Source organism: Natator depressus, chromosome 2 (assembly GCF_965152275.1).
Source record: "Natator depressus isolate rNatDep1 chromosome 2, rNatDep2.hap1, whole genome shotgun sequence".
Classification (NCBI taxonomy): Eukaryota; Metazoa; Chordata; order Testudines; family Cheloniidae; genus Natator; species Natator depressus.
This window is the reverse complement of record NC_134235.1, coordinates 57,412,128-57,412,916: the sequence shown is the minus strand read 5'-3', so window position 1 is coordinate 57,412,916 and position 789 is coordinate 57,412,128.

Genomic DNA, 789 nt, shown 5'->3' with positions numbered 1-789 from the left:
AAAAGGTGTTCATGCATCAGTAATCAGTACCTATGTTTCACTTCTGCTGACAGAGGATTCCACTCGAAATTCCTCTGAGTGAAGTTCTATGGCCTGTGATATGCAGTTCACCACAGTAGATGGTCATGACCATCCCTTCTCGTCTCAAGATCCATGGGGGGAAAAAAAAAGCTACCAGGAGGTCGAGAGCTCTCTTCACCAGACTCCCCAGATAGCACCAACATGGCCAAAAGAGGGCAAACTCTCAGATGACAGATTTGGAATCACACATGATTAGTGCTTTTAAACATTCTTGCCCTTTGGAGCTGAAGTACAATCTTTGAACAAGGCATCAAACTCAAAGAATGTCCTTGTGTTAAACATCAGACACAAAGCACGCTGGTCCTTGGAATGGAGATTTTACATGTATATTTATCACTTTTTGAACTCTGATCTTACAGTTTTATGATCAGATGCAATGGAATCTAAAAGTTAAAAACCAAAACATGATGTAGCTATTTCCATAATAAGACAAATTTCAGGGTATACAACCCCATAACAGGGCTACTGCTGTAACCAGGTCCATGCTTGCCTGCAATTCTAAGCAGGGGGAGCTGTTGAAGCAACTGCATCAAGAATTAAGAGTCATGCTATACAAAATTTACAATAATTCATGTCAAAATAGCTATACATTATTTAAGAGTGGATAATTAAGTGCAGCCCAAATTTTGTATCAGTATACAAAACAAAAAATTTATAAGCAACTAAAGGGGAAAAAAAGACAGTGAATACAGTTTTTATTGTTATTTC